This window comes from Apium graveolens, unplaced genomic scaffold (assembly GCF_009905375.1).
Source record: "Apium graveolens cultivar Ventura unplaced genomic scaffold, ASM990537v1 ctg2166, whole genome shotgun sequence".
NCBI lineage: Eukaryota > Viridiplantae > Streptophyta > Magnoliopsida > Apiales > Apiaceae > Apium > Apium graveolens.
In genome coordinates, this window is record NW_027417553.1 from 37,497 (window position 1) to 63,444 (window position 25,948).

The 25,948-nt window shown below is 33.0% G+C and overlaps 1 long non-coding RNA gene across 1 annotated transcript; it reads left to right on the forward strand.

Moving 5' to 3' along the window:
• The first annotated feature begins 5,898 nt into the window (after positions 1-5,898).
• LOC141700331 (uncharacterized) lies at positions 5,899-8,525 on the forward strand. The gene is made up of 4 exons (XR_012566295.1): positions 5,899-6,117; positions 6,866-7,051; positions 7,998-8,094; positions 8,207-8,525. It is a non-coding gene; the product is annotated as an uncharacterized LOC141700331 (long non-coding RNA).
• Positions 8,526-25,948: the final 17,423 nt, after the last annotated feature.

Below are 25,948 nucleotides of genomic sequence, written 5' to 3' on the forward strand. Positions count from 1 at the left end.
CCGCCATTATTTTTACTCTTACACCTCCGAGTTACCAACTCTTTACATAAATCCTCACATTCATACCCAATCTTTGTCACTAGATATATCCCATATATAACCCTCAAATTTGAGATCTCTATCTTGTGGAATAATGTTATGATTCTTTTTCAATACTTTCTTCCCTGGTTGTGAAACCATTGATGACCATCTTTGAAAACCCTGCTAGTGAGAAGTCAAATCATTCTGATAAGAGTTTCATCACTCAAATTCTTGATTGATGATTTAAACCCCTTTTGTTTAGATTTTTGTAAAGTTCTCCTAGGCATCAGTTTTATAAACCTTTAAATAAAAGAATGTTTTCATGAGATTGGTAAATTGGACTAAGACGCAAGTCTCTTTCACACTTATTATATTAGGCTTAAAAGATACCTAGGGATCCCATTAAATTGTTAAGAACCCGGCGAGGTTCGAGATTGCTTCGCTGCTGATCACCGGCTGTAATCCGTAGCGTCATAAAATGATTTTGAGCAATGATTTGGTTATAAATGTTTTGACTTAAATAACATTGCCATACACCTCAATTTCTAGATATAAATTGCTATGATGTTAAATTCTGTCTTATGATATACCTTGCTGAGCGCTTGGATCACTTCTTGCTTTTCATTCATGTTATTTCAGCTAGCAAGTATGGTTAGATTCAAGCAGACTGCTCGTAAGTCTACCGGTGGAGATGCTGAGGCTTATGTGAGAGCTCAGGTAGTATAGTTGGATTTTTTGTGAGGACCGGTAGCTTTATATATATAAGTCGTAGTAGTTGTAGTGTTGGACTGTTCAAACACTAAAGCTTTGCAATCTTGGATTCTGTTGTGTAACAGCCGTTTGTAATAACTTTATACTTATGCAGTTGTAATTTGTTACTGTTATTTTGGTGCTGTGACACAGGCTTTCTGCATTCACTTGCAAAATGACCACTCAAGCCACACTTGAAATATTTAAATCTTGATTTGTCAACCACGTTTCTGTTTGTCTTGGATGCTCCAAAATTCTTCTTGAATTTGAGCTTGGCAAACCTTCTGGATAGAATAGTTAGATATTCATCTATGTCTTCCATATCATCTTGACCAAGGTGGTCTTCATGTTCAGCTACTAGCCCTTTTCATTTACCTTCACAAACTCTAGGGTTTGGTACAGATTCCATAGCTTCAACCATTATCTCTTTCACTCTCTCTCTCTCTCTCTTGCTCAGCAACCAATGCAATGAATCTTCCCTTCTTCCTTCCTTTCTCCAGCTTCTCATCTTGCTCTATTTCAAGCTCATAGGTCTTTAGAATTCCATACAGTCTATCCAAGGTAAATTCCTTGTAATCTTGTGAGTTTTTTAGTGAGACTGTCATAGGCTTCCATTTCTTTGGTAGAGATCTAAGGAACTTGAGGTTTGAATCTTTTGTCTGATAGACTCTTTCATGCAGTTTTTGAAACCTACTAAAAATGTCAGTGAGTGACTCACTTTCTTCACTATGAAAATGCTCATATTGCTGAATCAAGAGTTGCATTTTATTTTCCCATACTTGCTCAGTTCCATCACATATAACTTGAACTGTATCCCAGATATCCTAAGCAATTTTGTAGTTTATGATGTTGTCAAACATGTCACCATCAACACCATTAAACAAAATGTTCATGGCCTTTTTATCCCTATGAACTTGCTCAATATTTAGATCAGACCATTCTGCTCTACGCTTGGGGATATATGGCTCATTTCTTGTAGCAGCTCTCATAGGGACATGAGGATCTTTCTCAATACAATCCACATATTCTTCATCTTGAGAGAGGAGATGCAGGTGCATTTTCACCTTCCAATGGTGATAGTTGTCTTTTTCTAGAAATGGAGTTTTTACTCCAACATCTTTTCTGCTCATCTTGTTAGTTATTCTGATCTTTAAACTCTTTGTTCTTCAAGAGCTTGCTCTGATACCAATTTTAATTCCCAAACAATCTAACAAAGAATTACAAAAGAGGGTTGAATGTAATTCTGGCTTCTTTTTGGATTTTAAGAACTGTTCTACCTTGAATATATAACTATGTTTGATTTAGCTATGGTGTCGAATGAAAGTATTGAAGAAATCAAACACAAAGTTATCAAATACAAGTATTTTAAAATTTTCTGGTGGATTGAACTTTTCCACCAGAGATATATCTAAATTTGAGAACTCTGTGATACAAGATTTGCACACAGCTGCTTATAAGTTGAACTTACAAAGAACAGAGAAATTCTTTACAGGTATAGCTTTATCTATTTCTGTGATAATTGCTTACTAACTTGGATAATGTTCTACTCGCTACCCTTGGTTATATATCACCAAGTTACATGATAAAAAGACAAAAAAAAAAGATAAAATATTTTTTAGTCTAATTACATGCTTCTTCATTTCTCTATCCAGCATCTTTGAATATCTTCAGTTTAGCATGGAAATGAAAATGCTTCTTTGTTCTCTAAAACCTGTAAATAGGCTGCAATATTCCATTTGCATACAATCAACGCATGTGACTGTCAAGTCACTATCAACTGCTTTTGAATTAGATCATCCATTGAAACTCTGTGGGATCATCCGTTGAGACTTTGTTGGATCATCCGTTGAGAGTCTGGTAGAATATCCGTTGAAACTCTAGTTGATCATCCGTTGAAACCTTGTGGAACATCCGTTAAAAGCATCTTCATAGAAATTAACTCTATTTCACTTATACAAGATTACACGGCATCTAATATTTACAGTTAGCCAACCTATCTTGCATATCAATCTAGTAGTCAACATGACTTAAAACATTCTACAACATCTAGTTCTCCAAGGCATTACAATATGCAGAAATGTGCTACTAAACTTATTAACACATAAGCTACCCTTTCAACGGATGTTAAAGTGATCATCCGTTGAAAGTTACAAATTCACTAAATTAAACGTACTAAGGTGTTTTATTTAACTTATCATCAAATACACAACATATTCTTAACATTTTTTTTACTTTTCTTAAAATAATTGTAAATAAAAAAAATAAAATTAACAGTAACTTTAATTTCAGATTTGTTCTCACGTTTATTTCACCTCCGGATTCATATATTTTGTACGGTTCTAAATTAATTTTCAATAGATTCATATGATTATTAGAATTATATTGTAATTTTTTAATAATCAACTATACTGTAATAAATTATATATTTAGTTAATAATGGTGATATATAATAAGAAAATGCACTGATTACCCCAATTTTAAAACTTAATATGGGAAAATAAATTAGCTACTAATATTTTGTTTGAACCATGGGCATGTTTCTTATGCGTGATTACTGCAATTAAAGTTTTGAGTTTGCTGAATACGAATGTTCAACATGCGTATCATATATTAAAATAAAATTATAAAAACATGCATTTTCGACATGTTTATGCCTAGATATATACAAAATATACATCTTCGTGATGTATTACTCACATTCGTGTTTAGTGTGTATCTTGGGATATTCTTTCAACCACTACATAGGTTGAGTTTTATTAGTAGATATTTGAAATTTTGACATAGCACCCATACTATTATAATTTTTAAAAATTATTTAAATAAAATAACCCGGCCCGTGATTCACATGGTTTATCAACTAGTATAAAACTAACTATACAAAATATATATATCATCGATCATGATTTTTTTATATAAAATATTTTTTGACTTCTTATGAATGATGTATCACGTGTCTTTTTAGTTGATAAAATCAATCAATATATCAATATAAAGAAGAAGCCGAGAGCGTTCATGTGGCGCTTCTCAAATCGTCTCATTATAAATTTTTAATTTTCTCAAATTTTTGAGTTAATAAATAGGGAATTGATAAATAAGCTCCAAAACAAATATTATTTAAGCTCCAAATATCTTGTAAATGACATAATTGCCCATGATGAAGATAAATTTAATGAATTTTACTTGTTAAAAATATTGGAAAATGTGTAATAAAATGACCTAATTTACTACAATTACCTTGTATTTTACTAAATATATTATCATCATTCATAATATTCTCCAAAAATTTCTACAATATCTTCAATTAAGATTTTTTAAATCAATTTATCATCATAACATTCTCCTAAAATTTTGACTTTCTTTTCAAATCAACTTACCATCTTTATATTATCCTAAATTTCTTTATTTATTACCATTTCTCCTCTTTCTCCTAAAATAACTTACTATATTATATTTTTCTAAAAACTTTCTTTTAATTTTAGCTAGTGAAATACTACAAATTTTTTTATATCTATGAATATATTTTTTCAATATTATTTTACAATTATTATATCATTATATTACTTATATCAAGTAAAACACTGGTGCAGTGATGTGACGCCTCTCATATCGTTTTAATCTATTTATATGATTTTATCAAAATTTTATATTCTTAAATAGAAAAATTATAATTATCGACTAATAAATAATATAATTTTTTGATATTATGTTTGTGAAAAATGAAAGAGCTACTCATTGAAGTAAACATGTTTAATGAGAGAACGCCTTTTTAAACTTTTTGTTTTGTTATGTTTATTTATAATTCATAATTTCAGAATGAGGAAGATCAGATAAAAGATACAAAAATACACAAAATATTATTCTAGAAAGCCTATGCGAAACACACCTTAGTAAATTAGTTATTGATACAACAGATAATGAAGAAAACACATGCACAGTGGATGCTTATGATACAGAGCACACGAATAAAGGCATGAGTTAGTTACAAAATAACATAATCTGACGGCTAAGCAATTGCAACATATAGATCAATAGTTCATTCTTCTCTCTAACTCTCATAATCCATAATACTTGGTTCAACTCTCTCTCTTTCAATCTCTTTCTCGATCTCTCTGTGTAGTTAGTATATAGATATTAACTTCTTGTAGATAGTAACTTGTTATAGATTACTCAAATTGAAGTAATGATGTGTAATCGATCTGGTGATTGAAATGCAAATTTCATAATAGTTTGTTTCAATGATTCTAGCATGATATAAAAGATCCGAGTTTCAGTTCTGCTTCGTAAATTTTGTTTTAACGTTTTCGCCATCGATGTCAAGTTTTGATCATGATTACTTTTTCTTCGTCTTCGTAGATCTTTTATGATTCCTCTATCCTCGTTGCTTGAAATCTGTTAAAAAATAATCGAAAAATGCTAGTTTAATATCGTTATACTTGAGATCATAATTGTTTTTCATTATTTGATATTGTTCAGATAAAAAATCTCATTATTTATTGTTGAAATCTTACATTATTAATATCTCAAATCTTAAATCTCGTTTTCTTGTATTATCTTGATATTTTATTGTCAAATTCTTACTCGTCAAAGTTCATATCGAAATCTATTTATAAAATTCATCAGAAAATGGCAACTCAAACAGTAGATCTCTCTCAAGATCCTGCTTCACCATATTATATTCATCCTTCTGATAATCCTGAAATGAAAATTGTGAGTTTGAAATTTGATGAAAATAATTATGCTCCATACGCTATAAATACCTAATGCAATACTTTTTGAAAAGCGTTACAAATATTTTGTTGCAGTAGTTAAGAAATTTATGTCCTATTGTAACATTAAGATTTAGTGTTACAATATCTGTAAATATGGTGTTGCACGGGAGTGACGGTGTTGCCTAATATTTAACACCAGTACCCGATGTTACATTATTCATGATTACAGAATATAATATATAATATTATAAATTTTTTAAATATTTAAATATCGTCTCAAAAATAAATAATATTATATTTAAATATACATAAAAATATTTTTAACATATACAAATATATTTAATTACATATTTTATTTATTAAAATTAAAATTAAAGAAAAACACCTCTACCGAGGAGAAATTTTCAGGCGGTATTTTTCCCCCGTAGACCAAATTATTCTTCCCCCCAAACAAAAAATACACACACCTCGATATACTCTCTCTCGTCGCTCTTCTGAAACGAAATCTCTCCCTCTCTCTCTTAGCACACTATTTTCAAACAAAATCTCTCTCTCACTCTTTCAAAATTTTAATTGTAAGATTATTATTAGTTTTTTGAATGATTTTATAGGTGATTTTGCAGGAGCCTTCAACAAGGTAATTGGGTAATTGGGGATTTGTTTTGCTTAATAAGGGTTTTTTTGCCGGTTATTAGGGGATCAAAAGATTAGGGATTCGACCTAACCCGGTATAGAGGTTTCAGTTTTATTTTGATTTTTTAGAGGTTTTCATTATTTTGGGGTTTTCGGCTCTGTAGTTGATTTTACAATACATACTAAATGTATATGTGTATGTATTTTTTGTTTGATTCACTTTGTAGTATGTTCTTAAAGCCTCGTGAGAAATTAGTTTGATTCCGTTGAACTGCAATTTTTTCTCAGCCTTGTAAGAAATGTATACTCTTGATTATTTACAATTTCATATCTAAATCTGTTGTAGATGCTTAATATATGTTATTTGTCATGTCTTATATTTTTCAGAAGAGTTACAGTGTAATTTTAGAACGAATATGCAATAAGCTGTACCGCCTAGGTCTGCTAATGGTATTCGTCGTCGAAGAGACGATAAAGAAACTGAAACTAGATTTGATAATTGTAACCAACTGGTTGATTAACATCCGAATTGTAACCATTAATGGATCCATCAGCATAAGAAACGTAATCAACATGAGAATAACAAGGAGAATACATACTTAAGATAAGCTGAAATTGATTATACTAAAGATGATAAACTAGAATTGAAGGTGTAAAAACATTAAACCGAAAGAAGTACTCAATTGAAATGACTGAAATGAAAATACATGTAAAACGATAACATTCTCATCCATGCCTTCCCTCTGCTGCAGGACACTGTACATATAGTGTATATGTCAGTTGGGCTCAAATGGGCTTGAAGCTACAGTAAAACTTGTAAGTACTGGACTAGTTCGGTGGCCCAACTCCTGATAAAACATCTATTGATCCAGTCCCTTATGCTCGTTACAATATGTTATTTACTGGAAATACCAACTCCAGTAGATTGATAGCTTCAGGTATAAATCAATATTTTATTTTTTTGGGGTTATTTTATCAAATTAGTCATTTTAATTGTTAGTCTCTAGTCACGATACAATATTGACACTCATATTGTTTTGTGGAAAAATAAATAGATTTAACAAGTAGTATCAAACTTGGTTTTCAGAAATAGATAAATGTAATATCTCTTTGTTTCCATATCCGGTAGGTCATAACATGTAAAATTGTAAATATATATTCAGAACTGAAGATTGAGGTTATTTTGTTTGCACTTGGGAATAACAATTTAAGTCTCTTTTCATGTACTAAGTCTGGCTTATGTAATGCTATTAATATCTAATTATGTTTTATGACAGAGTAATACATTAACACAAGAGTTATCTTTTTATAACATTGGCAACAATGTCTTTTAGTTCCTGCTAATTTTTTTTATGTCTACCAGTGGCTTAATGAGGTTGGATGCTCATGTACTCCAAGACGTCAGTATTATTGGTTCAGAGTTTCTTAAGCTTGATGGTCTGTACATGACCTTATATGAATTGGTTCTTATTATAAATATAAAATTTGGTGATGGTTGCAAAAAATTGAAATATCTTGTAAATCAAATGCCAAATGTCCTTTTAGAAGCATAGTTAAATATATATCAAAATTTTCAACCTGTTCTGGTTTGAATGAGAATCAATATGTTCAAAGGTGGAAACATGTGCTTTACTCAATTTTGGTCAGGTTATTTATATTAGATCAAGACTTCCTGTCTTTTCTTTTTCTTTCTACAATCACTGTATAATAGAGAACATATATCATGTAGTTTGCCGAATGAAAAACATTACTTATTATCATGATATTATGTAATCAAATGTGGTTGTACATTACAGCTCGATCCTGGGAGAACACTGATATTTAAACTATATTGCTTTATGCCTTTTAGATGATGCTATTGAAATATCTTGTTTTATTTGTCAGATATTAAATTAATGCAGGTGCGGTGCTGCTAATAGACTGTGTGTTTTGGCTCATATTTGTACCATTTCTTACCCACAAAGACTATGATCTGAATCTTGTAAGAACATTTTGATGTGGTTCATGTTGGAATTAATTAGAAAAACAGGACTAATAAGTTTATTCATGTCACTTTTTCACTTAGCAGACTATATTTGTTTTCATCTTTCTAGCAGGAAAACTAAGAGAAAGCAGAGATGTCGGAATTAATGAATGAAATACATATATTCACCTACATACGCCACTGCAATCTTGTTGACTTGCATTGAAGCTCCTTGACGACTTACATTGAAGCTGTAAAAGATCTTTACTTTAATTAGAGCCACCACAAGTTAACCATTAAATTTTATGAGTAGTGCAATGTTTTGCTTATGTTAGCATTGAGATTGTTGTCTGAATAGAAAATATATTTAGAATTATTTATATTTTATGGTCGCATTTTCTTTTATATTGTAATAAAAAAATATTGTATTATTATATAAAAATGGTTTTACATTAAATAAAGTTATTGTTGCTCAATCATAATAAATTAATGTTACGAAAGATAACTTATAATGTTACAATAGGTTGTGTGGACCCTGGAAGTGAGACCTATTTTTGTAAAAAAATTTTAAATTAATGTAAAATTAACTAGTTGTTGCATTTGGCCATTACACTGGTACAATAGGGCCCTATTATAATACGACCCTATTGTAACACTTTTATCTCTGTTACAATAGATAGTGAAAATATTACATTATGGGGCTTGATATATTGCTCGCAGATGTAACGCCCCTTAGTGTTACAATAACTCTAATGTAACGCTTTTCTGGCCTATTGTAACATCAGAGAGGCATTGCATCAGGCCATTTATGGCGTAGTTCCTGATTAGAAAGATAAATGCTAATATGTCTTTCTGCTAAAAATAAGTAAGGATTTATTCATGAAACCATAGCAAAACTTGTTACTACTAATGGTGCCTATAAGACACGGGAAACATGTAATTCAATGTTGATATCTTGGTTTTTAGGGGTTCATGATCTAACTATTACTAAAAGTGCTTTATATTTCACATCAGTAAGAGAAATTTGGTTGAATCTTGAGGAGGGCTATGTTCAAGCCTCAGGAACTGTGATGTTTACTTTACAGCAGTCGCTTCATGAAATTAGACAGGGTCAAGATCATGTGTCCGGATATTTTACAAAGATAAATACTCTGGGATCAGATTGAAGATGTTGATCCCATTCCAGCTTGTTCCTGTACCAGTTGTGCTTGTCAGATCAATCAGAAATTGACAAAATCACAGGAAGATAACAAACTCACCGAGTTTTGATAAAACTGGGAGATGTCTTTGAGAGTATTACATGCAATAATATACTTTTCATGTTTATCCACAAGGTTTAAAGAAAGCTATTGCAATACAGTTTGAAGGTGATGATCAGACCACTGGGGCCAATGATAATATGATGTCATTTACTCCTTCACAGTACCAATAAATTTACAGTTGCTTCGAAAACATTACAAGACTGAATTAACTAAAGATGAGAATACTGGAACGTCAGCACATGTGGCAGGTAAATTTTGTTTTGTGTCTTTTTCTCGATCAAATTGGAGAGTTGACAATGGGGTAAATGATCACATATGTCACGATTTATCACTTTCCTTATATTATACTATCATTGTTGGTTCTAACAATCTTATCACTATACCAAATGGAAGTAAAGGTGTCACATAGTAGGATATTCAAACTTAATTTATATATAGTTCTAAAGGATGTTCTAAATGTACCAGACTTCAAATTTAATTTGGTATCCATTGCTAAGTTTTGACATGATATGCATTGTCATGTGGTTTTTACTAATGATGACTGCTTTATTCTGAGTTCTTCAGAACAACCATGACTTGTTGGTAGTTATAAGGATGGACTATACTACATGGATGGAGGAACCAGGTCAAGCTCATGTTATGTATCAGAAAAATGCAGAAACTCAGAAATTACTAATGCAAATATTGTCAAGACCAAGTTATGACATCTTAGAATAGGCCATCTTCTTGTCAAAATGTTGTTTCATATTTCTCCTTTGTTCGTTTGAAGAAAAGAAATTCACATTGAATATCATTTGTCAGATTTTATCCTAGTACTAAGCAAATAAGGCAATGTTTTCGTAGGTTTTTAAATTTTAGCACCAGGTTACTTTCTTTCTAATTGGGAGCGAGGCGGTCTCCTCCCTATCCTTCTTAGATGGAGAAGTAGAACATCAGTACCATTTGAGCTTATCCATATCGCCACTTAGGTCAATTATAATATCCGGAAAAATTGTGTAAATAGTTTGTCATATATAAAATAAATATTATTCCATATGTCCATCCCACTTGTTTACACTTTCCTTTTTGGAATCTCCCTACCAATTGTTTATATTTCAAAAATTTCCAAAAATAGTAAATTTTTTATAATTTTTAAAATAACTACATCCACTACTTATCTCCACTATACCCTCTTTATACTAGTGTTGTAAAAAGCGCATTAAGCAGACGTTTAAGCGGGGGCTTAAGCGGAATCGGAGGTCAAAACGCTTGGATTAGTGCAAAATCGGATATTTAAGCGTTTAATAAAATTTAAGCGGGTTTAAGCGGCTCTAAGCGGAATTAAACGGATTTTGACCGATTAAGCGGTTTTTGACCAATTAAAAGGGGAATTAAAAATAATTAGAAAAAAATAAATCTTATTTTTAAAAAGGTATAATTTGATATTTTTAAATGTTACTTGTATTTTTTAAGTTGATTATGACTTTATGAATGATTATTTTATTGATTTATTATAATACGTGAATGTTATCTCTTTATTCAAAAAAATATTCATTACTTTTAATATATTCATATTTATTTATTTATTTATTTATAATCCGATTAAGCGTCCGCTTTTAAAACCGCTTAAGCGCCCGCTTTAGCGCTTAAGCGCTAGAAGGTGATCTCACCGCTTATGTCCGATTTGCGCTTTTTACAACACTGTTTTATACATATAATATTAATCGGTCCCACTACTTTACTCACTTTTTAAACTTTCCTCAACTACTTTATCAATTTTCTTAAACTACTTGCCCAACCCAAATGTAAACATTTGGGAGGGACGGAGGGAGTATATGTTTAATTAATCTAAAATGCTTCTTATCATGAGTTAAGATGTGGTAGATATTAGCTGCAGTCACGTAAGGACCGGGTTATTTTTCGGATATTTGTTATGTGTTTAAATGTAATTATTTAAAATTAATTGCCACCTGAAATCATTTCCGAAAGCCTGCATTTCGTATGACGTGTTTTGTTTCTTTCTGCAAGACTCGACATACATTATACTTCAATTCTTGTTAGAAAAGGTTTAGAAAATGTTTTGTTTTATCAAAAATTATCAGATCGATAACTTACCGGGATGTCAAAGCCCACAAAATTTATTTTATATATTTATAAAATCATGGATATTCTAAAAATCCAATATTTTTGAATTTTCATAAATTTTGGGGAAATTTGACATAAAGATTGGATTAAATTAAAAATATCATTTAAAATTTCCCCCCATTAATTATTATTTTGGCACTACACCAAATATGACCTATCGCAACCCCCTCAATAAAAATGTTACCCCAATATGTTACCTTAGCTATGCTACTTATGACCTAGTGTAACATTGTGTTTTTATGTTATCTTAGCGAAAAACCTAATGTTGCATTAGTTAGAAAGTCTTACAATTTGTAACATATTTGTAAAATTGTTAGCCTAGGGTATTAAAATATAAATATAATATTTTTTTGAGATTAAATATTAATTTAAATTTATATTACAAGAATTTAAGGTTATTTACAAATTGAATAAATATGATACATGGATTTTATACATAGTTAAAATTTTAAATTCTAAATAATAATTTTTAAAGTAATAAAATTTTAAAATTTTGAAATATGAATTTTTAAAAATAGTAAAAAATAAAAGTACTATAAACTCCCTTCATTTTAATTTGAGCATTGATACCTAAGTTTCAAAAAGTAAAAAATATAAAAAAATATAAATAAATGAATTATAGAAGCAGTGAAATACATATAGGTAATTATTTTTTTCTAATATAATTTTATAAAATTTACTTATTTAAATATTAATATATAAATATATATATGTAAATTATTGTACTCGTCGGACAGCCCAAATATTGGGCTTAGGCGGGTAAAAATTAGGCACTTGCCAATTTGGTAGAAGCGGGCTAAAATATCGCCCAATTTTTCTATCAATTTTCACACAGCCGCCCAATTTTCTTCAATTTTCAAATGAGCGGGTTCAATCAATTCAGTCTCCCAGAAGACACATTCACTCACCCCTCTCTCTCTCTCTCGCACTTTCAACCTAATTTCTCTTACTACTACCTTCACTCTCACGCTTATTACGTAATTAGAGATTTTCACTCTGAATCGATAAGTTAAATTGATTTTTCATCAAATTAGGGCTTAATTGATTTTGGTGGAGGCTTTAGTTCTTGAGATTAGGGGTTTCTTTTTTCATCTAATCCCTCTCTCCTTCTCTCTCTCTCTCTCTCCCGTCTCTCTCTAGTTTAAGGTGTTTAATTATGGCTTTGCATTTCAAAGTTTTGAATTAAGGTATTTTCGATTGTAGGGCTTCATTTTATATTATTTAGTTTTTGTTTTTCGTTTTGATGTTTATTTGGTTTATGTTCTTCATTTCAATATTTATTTGGTACATGTTCTTCATTTTGAAGAATAGAAAGGTTGTTGGTTTGGTATATTTTTGTTTTATAATTTGGTATAATTTGGCATATTTGTGTATTTTTCCAAATTAATTGTGGGTGTGAAAACTCTTCTAAAGAATCAGTAGTTCCAGGGAATAATTTATAAGACGTAACCTATTATACTCGTAGTCTCTGAAGGATGAGAACCAACTATGTAGCATCTACACCGAAAAATAAGAATTCACTATTTTTGTTGTCGATAAAGCCTGTATTACTATAATAGTCATGTAGCTGTCGATGTGTTATAATGTTGCACCACTAGAATTCTGTCAATAGACATCAATCCTTAGACATCGGTTACTCAGACGACCGATGTTAAAGTTCTTTTAGACATCGGTTATTTTAAAACAGATGTTACTGCTTATATTAGACATCGGTCGAGAAAATAACCGTTGTCTATAGTTATTTTTCAAAAATGAGAAACGTTAGTTAGACATCGGTGTTTTATATAACGATGTCTTTGTTTTATAGATATCGGTTATAGTTTACAACTGTTGTCGATGGTTAACTAAAAAAAATTAAAAAGACACGCGGAAAGTTTCCCCCCTTTTATTTCTCAATTATCCCCCTTTAACCAAAAACTAAACTCGTGTTCTCTAGTATATCTCTCCTCTCAACTCTCTTCATCTCCGGTGTCTCACTCTTATTCTCTCTCATATCTCTCTCTCTGTATCTTTCTCATTCTCTCTCATATATCTCTCTCTCTTTCTTCTTCTTTCTCATCTCTCTATCTCTGACCATATTTCTATAATTAAAACCCTAATTTATATCACCATATGACATTGCAAGTAATTAGGGTTCTAATTAAACACCAAATTATAGATCTTCAATTAATCAAACTCCTGCTATGAGAAACCCAAATTTCTCGACCCGGCTTGGATTAGTTGTTTAATTGGGTTTTGTTTTCTTTATCAAGATTGGGTTTTCTGTGTTCTTATTTTTTATTGGTGTTTTCAACAGGTTTTAAAATATCAGTACCCATCTCAAATTGGAGGTTTCAAAGCTTGTGGATGAGATTTACGAGAAAGTGAAGGAGAAAGCTTGGGATAAGTAATTAAAAACTTTACTCTCAAAAAAACCTCTTTGGTCTTGATTTATGAATGTTCTATATCTCTCTTATGCATTTGACTTTTTTTACCAAAGAGTGAGAGAATTTGAGCAAGAGGGATGTTGTGTTTACTTCAACTTTTTGTGAATTTATTGACATGTTCAAATATTATTAGTATTTTACCTTTTTTGCATATTTTGAAGCCAAATTTTACAATATTGGTAGACCACAAAACAAAATCTTTTCTTTTATTGATTCATGGAACTCACAGTATTAAGGATACACTAACAGCCGCTACAAGAGCAGTAGTACCATTTCACCACAGTCTGATAAGCTCTCCCAACTAAGTCATTATATTAATTTATATATCAACTCTTCAGTATTATTGGTTGTATTTTATACACTGATTAAATCTGAGATAATTAGTATTTAAAACTGGAAGTTTTTGTTGATTTGTTTTATAAATTGAGAGGAGATGCTCACTTGTTCTAGAAGTCTAGGTGCACTTGTGTTTATACAGGGGTTTTATTGATTACAGTTTCATAGTATCTAAAAGATTTGGCGGTTTTAGGCTTTTATACAGTATAAACCTTTAAACTACTTCTTTCACAATTAAAAATTTATTGTTCAAGAAATAGCTACCGAACCTTATTACTGTACCTCTCTTTGAAGGTTAAAAACGTCTGAAGGTCCTGATATAACTTAAAGCAAAAGTGCATCATCTAATTCCTTTTCATTGCTTGTGTGACTTGGGAACTGTCAGACTCATGCAATGAATTCATTACATCTATTATAGGATAAAGATAGTGAGCTAGTGAGCATATAGAGATGGAGCACTTCTTCGAAACAGATTTCACATGGCTGGACGAGGTGGTTTTGGCACAACCAAGCGCTTTTGTTAGTTATACGCAACACAATCTCCATGAAACTCCAGTGTTTGAGAGTAATAAACTTAACATAAAGAAAAGGATGAAAGAGTTCCCGATCAATAACACTACTGCTACTAGGCAAATAAACGATTATTCAGAAACAGAACGGTGTGGCCAACACGTGATGAATAAGAGAATGAGAAGATAGAAATGGAGACATAATTGAATTGGTTTATACTACTAATCAAGTGAAATGTAAATGTGATTGTAATACATTTACACATAAAAATTGTATATGTTTTTTTAGATCTTGTATAACGACTCGTATATTTTTAGTATTATTTAAATGTGTAATTATTGAATAATTAAATAAATAAAATATGTATTTGGGTTCTGTCAGCGGGTTATTATTTTGTTATTGTGTATATGTGATTACTAGTGTGTGGGATTGAAGTGCGTGGTTAGTTACTGGGTGATATGATTTTGTTTCCCTTTTAAAAGTGGATTTAATGCAAATTTATTTGTATAAATACTTGAATGGTCTCTAAAATTGTTTTTATGGTTTTATAATTAAAATAATTATTTTTGGGATTTTATAAAAATTAGAAATCAATACATCATCAATTATTTAGCCCTGTATAATTTTCTGATTTTATTTATTCATAAAATCTGTATTTAATTCAAAAATTCTTCAAAAATTATGAAACTCATATTTATTTAAGTTTGGAATATTTTAAGAATTTTAAAATTATTTTGGGAATTTTAGGATTAATTTCACCCGCGCGCTGATTCGTTTAATTGATAAAAACGGGTATAAATTACGTTTCAGAAATTATTTTAAAATTTTAAAATATATGTTTTTATAAACTTCGAGATATTTGTAACATTTTAAGACTATTTTCGTGATTTTCTGAATTTATTTTAAGTACAGCTCAGTTCGTTAATCGTGAAATACTAGTACGAGTTGTGTTTCAAAAGTGCTTTAAAAATTATGGAAATTTTATTCTATTAGTTTCGGGGGTTTTAGGATATTTTAAGACTATGTTGGTAATTTTTCCGAGTTTATTTTTTATGCGCAACTTGGTACGTTAAAATATAAATCGCGGGTTAAAACCAAGCCGTCAGGGGTCACATACACGTGTAATATTCCTATTAATTGCAGTTATTCATGGTAGCCTATCATAGATCCTATGCTACGTGTTGAGTTGTGAACAATGCAAGAGAACTAAAAATAAAAATAAAGAAGTTATTAGTTAATAAAAGATATACCCCCAGCCCCCAGTTCTGTTCTTTGCCTCGGTTTTCTTTCTCCTCTGTTCACCGGTTTCCGCCCTGTCCCGGTAAGGTACCGTCAGGAAAGAATTTCCCTGGTGGTTCTGTTGTATGTATATGCCTTTATGTTTATATATGCGCCTGGGTTTTTGTGGTATTGAGATCCCTGTTGCCCGTTTCAGTTATATTTTCCGGCCGCCGCCGGACTCTCTTTCGGCGCGGTGGCCTGTGCATTGTGACGTGTGTATCTCCCCGTGAAATTGCTTGTTGAGGTTGCCTGGTTGTTGAATGTTTTACTGTGATTTGCTTTTTCCAGTTTACTGAATAAATTCGAAGTGTTATTTTTATTTTTTAAAAATAAAATTCGACGAAATATACTTGTCTGGATTTTATTACGAAAGTTTAATTGGCGAAATTTATTAGGAAACACGAATATTTTCGGGCACCAATAAATTTTCCGCCGTCGGCGAGCCGACGGTGGACTGTGATGATGTGATTCTGAGTCCTACAAGTTAAAAATATAAAATATGAATAATAATTAGTTGATATAGGTCGGTGGTTGGAATTTGTGGAATTTTGGTTGTGTGATTGATTGGTTGTGATTGTGATTTGACGTCGAATTGTTCGACGGGTAGGCCGATAGACAGGGGAGGTGCTGCCCGAATTTTTGGAAATTAAATTCAAAAGTACGGGAGCATATCCTGTGATTATCAGGAATACTAGTCAAATATATATACACGCATATAATTATAAATAAGTATTTTGCAGGACCTATTGGTGTGTTGTGATTGAATATCTTGCAAAGTATATAACAACCTTATTTTCTCGAAGCTACGAGTATATGTATATCCCGGAAGTAATTGTCGAACCGATTTTCGAGAACATGAACCCTAATTGTTGCGTGTGTTATTATAATATGTATAATTATGAGTCAGGATTTGATATCGAATGGGTAGGTTTGTTAGTGAGGATATGTCAAGCATACCTAGACGTCTAACATAAAAAAGTTCGACCATGTAGGTGTTAGTCGAATGACTCGAGAAGTGGTGTTGGATTAAAGATAACCTAGTGATCAGTTGACGAGCTCAGCAGATTCCAAATAAAGGACCTGAGTGTCAAAGTCGGATCCAGGATAGTCTGCTAGTAAGGTGATAAAGCCGAGCGTCCAAGTCAGTCCAAGGTTAATCAGTATTAGTTGTAAATATCTGCAAGGCAAGTACCCCTGACCATTCTTTTATGGTTCAATACGTATGAATAGCTAAATGTTTTATTCTCGTAATGGAACAGAAATGTTTAAAGTTACGTATCCCCTGTAGTTATAAATCACTATTTTCAAATTGTTTTGGGGAAAAGTAACTTCGAAAGATACCTATCTCGGATGAAATGATTTGCAAACTGGATTTTATATGTGTGCTGGTAAAATGAATGATTTTGAAAATGAGATAGGTACAAGTGTTTTGAAAACCGGATAAAACGATTAGATATGGGATACATAGGGGCCAGAGTAGGCCTATTGAGGTGGCGTAAGAGGCTAATTCGGTTGCGCGCACTATATAACCGATTAGTCCAGCAGGTCAGAGACCTAGCTAGTCTCTGAGTTCCAGAACAGGTATATGGGATGGCAGTTGGAGCCGTCTGGTGTTGATAGCCTAATCAGCTATCTTCACATATCCGTAAGTATCTGATTTGGCTTTGTGATTCTCGTAACGGAACAAGTAATTTATACAGTGGATTTGGAAATGAAAATGTCATGCTAGAATTAAACTCTGGTATTTGTACACAGCACACTACTACGTTTGTTTTGTTGATAGCATGCTAGTTTTGGAATATCCAGTTTATGAATATTTTACATGTTTTGCAAACGAGCTATAATCTCTGTTCCTATCACTGCTTTATCATAAACTGTTTTACTTGTTATTTATATAGTGGTACTGCTGAGCAATTGATTGCTCACCCTTGCAGAATGTTTTATATATGTATTGCAGATGCCTAGTAGATTCTTCCATGGTAGTCAGGGCAGAGTTCCAGTTTCTTCCATGTCAGGCTCCTCAGAGGTAGTTGTGTTCAGACCGAATGTGGTCTGTTGAGTTGCTGTACTACGTTAGTGGTCAGGATTGTATAAGGTAAACTTATTGTGTTAGTTGTGTAGCATAAATCATACTTAAACCTGAAAAAGATCTTGGAAGAAGGGGTCGTATTTATATTCTATCATGGAATTGATTATATTATGTTTGTTATTATTATTGATGACGTCAACTCCTGACCCCGGGGTTGAGACCGTCACAGTTGGTATCAGAGCTACAGGTTTGAGTCCTTGATTTAGGTTTAGAAGAGAGTCACAAGAGTGCAGAAATATTCATAGATAGATGTGAGTCCGCAACTCAATCAGAGGAGCGAGTCTATGAGTTCAGTCAAGGGTTCTGGAAGCGTAACCCTGACGTTTATTGAGGATTGACTGGAACTGCCCTAACCTAGAGTACGTTTCTTTCGCCTATGTATTGCTAGTAATGTTCGATAGATTTCTAGTTTTTTTCCTTTAGAAAACGAGTCTGATAGCGGGAATTCAACCTTTGCGCGAATCCTTGGTGTGTCAGCTATGGAAACACTCATATTATCCCTAAATATAGCATTTTCGACGTCAAGGAATGTTGATGAATCAAGTGTGTGACCTCGGTGAATTCAGATGGAATGCTAATAGTCAGTGGCTGCTATGACAGCCAAGTCTCGTAATGAATGGAGATTAGTATGGTGGTTTATATCTTGAACCCTGTACTTCTTTCTTGAGGCATAATTTTGTTTCTGGAATAATTGTTTACTATTCCATAAGTTGCTTATTCATCATGTGAGCAAGTTAGAAGCGCGAAGTAAGCAACTTAAAGTCCTGTTGACCTTATTACAAATCAGATTCTTTCCTTTCTATTTGTGAATTTCTTATCTAATTTTTTTTCTTTCCTCGGTGACTTTTTCGGTTGATTGGGGCAAACAATGCATATGAATTGACCATTCGTCTATGTGACAAAAGGGTTTGGTGGGACGCCACCGAGTTAAGTGTTGTGAATTGTGCGGTACTAAGACTGGCCATCTTATGTACTTGTATGGTTGCTCTCAGTCATACCTATATCTTCCTCACTGTTCCTTCTTATTCGATTGATTCCTTGACTTTGAAATTTCATTTGAAGTCCCGAGGCAGTGAATTATCAGTAGCTTTTGTAATTAGATAGTCCTGGTTATTGAAAGTAAATGAGAGTTGACTGTCTGGAGGAAATAGATGTTTTACATCGGGTTGCTAGCTATCTCAGAAAAGATAATAGTAGAGAGGATTCATGATTCGATATTGAAGGTTGTGGCTTTAGGAAAGTTAACTCTGTGGAAGATAGGTTAATGGTAGGAGATAAGAAGTCGCCTTGGGAAGGAAAGGTAATTCAGTGATTGATGAATCACTTGAGGGTGATAAGATATCATCCCTGGAGAAAAGGTTGGCTGAAATTTGGACTAGGGTGCCCGGAAGAGTTTAGCGTTCCTTAAAATTGACCTGATTTATTAGTTTGTTCAATATAGGTGGGTGATATAGCCAGCCAAGTCTTGTGGTATATTAAAGTTGATGTGGTAATTGAGTAGTGGCAGGAAGTTAGTTGTTATATTGAGGAGTCGTGCGGCAATGTTTAGTTTCTTTGTTTTCCTGAACTGTTATTGATTCTGTTACTGTCATTATTACTATGATTGCTAGTGCTATTAATCTAGATTTATTTTGTAAATGGACCCCGATATTAAGGACATGGGTATTTTATTAGGCAGCATTTTCCTGAAATAGGTGCACTGTTTAAACGGTGATATCTTTTGTCAAACATTTTGTGATGTTTTGAATAAACTCATTTATATATCTCAGGAAGATGCCATCTAAGAAAGCTACCCAGTCTAAAGAAAATAGTAGTAGTTTTGCGGAGGGTCCAACTATAAATGAAATTCTAGATTTGTTATGCCAGCAGCAGCAACAACAGTTGCAGTTAATCCAACAGGTTCAGCAGCGGTAACTACAGTTACAGCAGCAACAGCAAGGAGTGAATCAAAGTGCTAGTTTTAAATCTTTCTAGAGTGTTAAACCTCCGGAGTCTCAAGGTGAACTTAATCCAGTAGCTTCTGGAGCATGTTTAAAAGAAATGGAGGAAGTTTTCAACCTCGTTCAAGTAAGTGATAATATTAAGACCGATTATGCAAGCTATTTCTTGAAAAATAAAGCGAATTATTGGTGGGAATCAACCAGAATGTTAGAAGGAGAAGGCCATGTTCCATGGGCTAGGTTTACTGAATTTGTTTTTGGAAAAATATTTCCCAGATTGTGTGCGGAGTCAAATGGAGATTGAGTTTCTAGAATTAAAGTAAGGCAATAGAAGTGTAGCTGAGTATGAGGCTAAGTTCAAAGCATTGGCTAGGTGTGTACCAGATTATGTATGCTTTGAAGCTTAGAAGGTAAGGGAGGTTTCAACAAGGATTGAAGCTTGAAATTTGTAGTGGAGTGGTGACATTGCAACTCAAGACGTATCCTTCCGTAATTTAGGCCGCCTTAGTAATTGAATTTGATCAGAAGTTAGCCGCTAGAGAAAAAGAAGATAAGAAGTGAAAGATAGATGATATAGAAGAAGTATCAGGTCAAGAAAGATCCAGCCAGAAGTCTCAGAAAAAGGTTGGAAGAAGTAAGAATAAGGAATTTAGAGGGAAAAATATTTCTTTAAAGAAGATTAGTAACACCTCAGCCAGCTCTAATCACGCCAAGTCGGTTAAGTCGCCTATATCGGAGTGTAAGCAATGTGGTAAGAGGCATGGTGGAAGGTGTAAGGCAAATACTGAATGTTTCAGGTGTGAACAGAAAAGACACTACACGTCAGAATATAAGGTGGAAAATCCAGAAGTCACCTATTACAACTGTGGCAAGGTGGGGCATGTTGCCAAGAACTATAGAAGTGCTTCTCGAGATAGCATGGGATGTAGTGCATCAAAAGGTTTGACGTCCAGTACATCCAAGGCTAAGACTTATAATATGAGTAAAAGATCAGCTGCTTAAGACCCTCATAAAGAGCCAGGACAATGATTGATTACCAAAAGAAGCCAATAATAAGGTAAGTTTCTAGGTGCAGAAGCAATATAAGAAGTTTTTTCAATCATGCGAGAAAAGGAGTAATAAGCTAAGGATATAAGGTAGATCCACCATGTGCAAAGATACGAAGAAGAAAATACTTAAGCTGGGGAAAGTTTGAGTAATAAATAAATGACCTGGAGTCTCTGGAGGCCAGTTGAATTAAATAATTAGTTTGATAATTGTAAAAGTTATTAGAAGGAGGAGAGTGAGCATACCGGTGATGTTGTGGAGAAGAGGGATGGAATTATGAGGTTGTGTACTGATTATCGGGAGTTTAATAAAATGACGAATACGGATAAGTAACCCCTATTAAGAATTAATTACTTATGTGATTTAATTCAAAGAGTGTGTTATTTCTCGGAGATTGACATAAGATCCAGCCTGAGGACATATCAAAGATTGCGATTAGAGTGGGTTATGAATGTTGCAAGTTCTGGTGATAATATGTGGAGTAATAAGTGTATCAGGTGACTAAAAGGAATTAAGGACATGGTGTATAAGGAGTATTTGGATGGTATGATGGTATTTATTGATAACATCCTCGCCCATCTAAGGGCTAAGGAAGGCCAAGTTGAACACCTAAAGAAATGTCTGCGAAGTGTTGAAAAGTATAAATTGTATACTAAGCTTCAAAAATATGAGAATTTGATCAAAATTGATTATGTGCCATGGATCTTTAAGTAACTACCAACCAAGAAAGGTCCATTCAGGGATAGATGTCCTGAGTAGAAGAGAAGAATTGAATGTGATTAAGATTACTGAGAAATTAATAAAGGAATTGAAAAGAGTAAAAGTCGGAGTTCGAATACCTGAAGGTGATAAGGAGTGAATATATGAGATCGCTTTCTAGCCTTGACAGATAAGAATGAGTAAGAGGTGTTCGGATGGTTGGGAACTAAATTGAAAATGGGTACTACCTATCATCCGTATACGAAGGGCCAAAGTGAAAAGATGATTCAGACGATAGAAGATATGTGAAGAGTATATATGTTGGGATTAAAAAGGGAACTGAGGTAATCACCTACCATGGATTAAGTTTCCATGCTAACAGTTATCATGTTAATAAGAGAATGCTACTTTGCAAAGCCTTGTAGGGACATAAGCGTGGGTCCTCACTCTATTAGGAGAAAGTGGGAGTAGAGATACTGTTAAGTCCTGAGCTAATTCAGTACATCAAGAGCGTAGTAATGTTGATTTGGAAAAGAGCTGAAACAACACGGGATAGACAAAGAAAGAAGGCAGATTTGAATCGAAAGAATATGGATATAAAAATAGGATCATAGTTACTGATAAAAGTTTCACCTTGAAAGAGATTGGTTAGGTTTGATTAGAAGGGACAAGTTGAGTCTTAAATATATATACCCGTTCGAGGTATTAAGGAAGATCAATAAAGTTGCTCATGGTATTGCCGCCGCAGTGGCAACAAATTTTATAGTATGTTCTACGTGTTAATGTTAAAGTGATATGTTCTTGATTCGAACCAAGTCGTTGATTGGGAGCCAAGGGGCTCTCATCCGAATTTACTCTGCGTGGAATGATCGATCCAAATCCTAGATCGTTAAGAGCGAGTCCTTCGGAATGAGTTTATATCCATAGTGAGTACTCTTTGAATAAATCCTCAAGTAGAAGAGTCTACTTAAGAGTTAGAGTCAGATATGCTTGAAAAGTATGCTCACTTATTTAGTTAAATTAGATTATGAGGACAGAATCTTTTTAAGGGGGGAAGGATATAACGACTCGTATATTTTTAGTATTATTTAAATGTGTAATTATTGAATAATTAAATAAATAAAATATGTATTTGGGTTCTGTCAGCGGGTTATTATTTTGTTATTGTGTATATGTGATTACTAGTGTGTGGGATTGAAGTGCGTGGTTAGTTACTTGGTGATATGATTTTGTTTCGCTTTTAAAAGTGGATTTAATGCAAATTTATTTGCATAAATACTTGAATGGTCTCTAAAATTGTTTTTATGGTTTTATAATTAAAATAATTATTTTTGGGATTTTATAAAATTTAGAAATCAATACTTCATCAATTATTTAGCCCTATATGATTTTCTAATTTCATTTATTCGTAAAATCCGTATTTAATTCCAAAATTCTTCAAAAATTATGAAAGTCATATTTATTTAAGTTTGGAATATTTCGAGAATTTTAAAATTATTTTGGGAATTTTAGGATTAATTTCACCCGCGTTGATTCGTTTAATTGATAAAAGCAGGTTTAAATTGCGTTTCAGAAATTATTTTAAAATTTCAAAATTTATGTTTTTATAAACTTCGAGATATTTGTGACATTTTAAGACTATTTTCATGATTTTCTGAATTTATTTTAAGTACAGCTCGGTTCGTTGATCGTGAAATACGGGTACGAGTTGTATTTCAAAAATGCTTTAAAAATTATGGAAATTTTATTCTATTAGTTTCGGGGTTTTTAGGAAATTTTAAGACTATGTTGGTAATTTTTCCAAGTATATTTCTATATGCAACTTGGTACGTTAAAAAATAAATCATGGGTTAAAACCAAGCCGTCAGGGGTGCACATACACGTGTAATATTCCTATTTATTCAAGTTATTCGTGGCAGCCTATCAGAGATCCTATGCTACGTGTTGAGTTGTGAACAAAACAAGAGAACTAAAAATAAAAATAAAGAAGTTATTTGTTAATAAAAGATATACCCCCAGCCCCCAGTTCTGTTCTTTGCCTCGATTTTCTTTCTCCTCTGTTCGCCGGTTTCCGCCCTATCCCGGTAAGGTGCCGCAGGGAAAGAATTTCCCTGGTGGTTATGTTGTATGTATATGCCTTTATGTATATATATGCGCCTGGGTTTTTGTGGTATTGAGATCCCTGTTGCCCGTTTCTATTATATTTTCCGGCCGCTGCCGGACTCTTTTCCGACGCGGTGTCCTGTGCGTTGTGGCGTATGTATCTCCCCGTGAAATTGCTTGTTGAGGTTGCCTGGCTGTTGAATGTTTTACTATAATTTAATTTTTCCAGTTTACTGAATAAATTCGAAGTGTTTTTTTTTATTTTTTAAAAATAAAATGCGACGAAATATACTTGTCTGGATTTTATTACGAAAGTTTAATCGGCAAAATTTATTCGGAAACCCGAATATTTTCGGGCACCAATAAATTTTGCCGCCGTCGGCCATGAGCCTCGGCGAGCCGACGGGGGAATGTGATGACGCGATTCTGAGTCCTACAAGTTAAAAATATAAAATATGAATAATAATAATTAGTTGATATAGGTCGACGGTTGGAATTTGTGGAATTTTGGATTGTGTGATTGATTGGTTCTGATTGTGATTTGACGTTGAATTGTGCGACGGTTAGGCCGATAGACAGGGGATGTGCTGCCCGAATTTTTGGAAATTAAATTCGAAAGTACGGGAGCATATTTTGTGATTATCGGTATTACTAATCGAATATATATACACACATACAATTATAAATAAGTATTTTGCAGGACCTATTGGTGTGTTGTGATAGAATATCTTGCAAAGTGTATGACAACCCTATTTTCTCGAAGCTACGAGTATATGTATATCCCGAAAGTAATTGTCGAACCGATTTTCGAGAACGTGAACCCTAATTATTGCGTGTGTTTTTATAATATGTATAATTACGAGTCGGGATTTGATATCGAATGGGTAGGTTTGTTAGTGAGGATATGTCAAGCATACCTAGACGTCTAACATAGAAAAGTTCGACCTTGTAGGTGTTAGTCGAATGACTCGAGAAGTGGTGTTGGATTAAAGATAACATAGTGATTAGTTGACGAGCTCAGCAGATTCCAAACGAAGGACCTGAGTGTCAAAGTCGGATCCAGGATAGTCTGCTAGTAAGGTTATAAAGCCGAGTGTCCAAGTCAGTCCAAGGTTGATCGACATTAGTTGTAAAGCTCTGCAAGGCAAGTATCCCTGACCATTCTTTTATGGTTCAGTACGTATGAATAGCTAAATGTTTTATTCTCATAATGGAACAAAAACGTTTTAAGTTACGTATCCCTTGTAGTTATAAATCACTATTTTCAAAGTGTTTTTGGGAAAAGTAACTTCGAAAGATATCTATCTCCGATGAAATGATTTGTGAACTGGATTTTATATGTGTGCTGGTAAAATGAATGATTTTAAAAATGAGATAGGTACAAGTGTTTTGAAAACTGGATAAAACGATCAAATATGGGATATATATGGGCCAGAGTAGGCCTATTGTGGTGGCATAAGAGGCTAATTCGGTTGCGCACACTATATAACCGATTAGTCCAGCAGGTTAGAGACCTAGCTAGTCTATAAGTTCCGGAACATGTATATGGGATGGCAGTTGGAGCCGTCTGGTGTTGATAGCCTGATCAGCTATCTTCACATATCCGTAAGTTTCTGACTTCGCTTTGTGATTCTCGTAACGGAACAAGTAATTTATACAGTGCATTTGGAAATGAAAATGGCATGCTAGAATTAAACTCTGGTATTTGTACACAGCACACTACTACGTTTTTTCTGTTGATAGCATGCTAGTTTTGGAACATCCAGTTTATGAATGTTTTACATGTTTTGTAAACGAGCTATAATCTCCGTTCCAATCACTGCTTTATCATAAACTGGTTTACTTGTTATTCATATAGTGGTACTGCTGAGCAATTGATTGCTCACCCTTGCAGAATGTTTTATATATGTATTGCAGATGCCTAAGAGATTCTTCCATAGTAGTCAGGGCAGAGTTCCAGTTCCTTCCATGTCAGGCTCCTTAGAAGTAGTTGTGTTCAGACTGGATGTGGTCTGTTGAGTTGCTGTACTACGTTAGTGGCCAGGATTGTATATG